The sequence below is a fragment of the Otolemur garnettii genome, unplaced genomic scaffold, assembly GCF_000181295.1.
Source record: "Otolemur garnettii isolate 467f Iridium unplaced genomic scaffold, OtoGar3 scaffold00005, whole genome shotgun sequence".
NCBI classification, from domain to species: Eukaryota; Metazoa; Chordata; class Mammalia; order Primates; family Galagidae; genus Otolemur; species Otolemur garnettii.
This window is the reverse complement of record NW_003852400.1, coordinates 46,185,141-46,185,507: the sequence shown is the minus strand read 5'-3', so window position 1 is coordinate 46,185,507 and position 367 is coordinate 46,185,141.

Here is a 367-nt window from a genome sequence, read left to right as displayed (position 1 = left end):
TTGCAACATAAATCAATCCCTATGGCATATATATAGTTGCATGTTTTATTTATATATAATTTTGTTGCCTTTTTTTCTCACTTTGCTCATTCTTTTTTTTCCCATTTTTCTTTCTTGTAGGAGTTACTGTTAAATTTTTTTTAATTATTATTATTTTTCTCTGCTTTCCTTTTTTTTTTTTTTTTTTTTTTTTCTTGTAGGAGTTATTGTTAAATTTTTTTTAATTATTATTTTTTTCTGCTTTCCCCCTCCTTTTTTTTTTTCTTTTTTTTAAACTGAGTCTCACTATGTCACCCTCAGTGGAGTACTGGGGAGTTGCAGCTCATGGCAACCTCTAACTCTCTTGGGCTGAGCATTTCTCTTATCT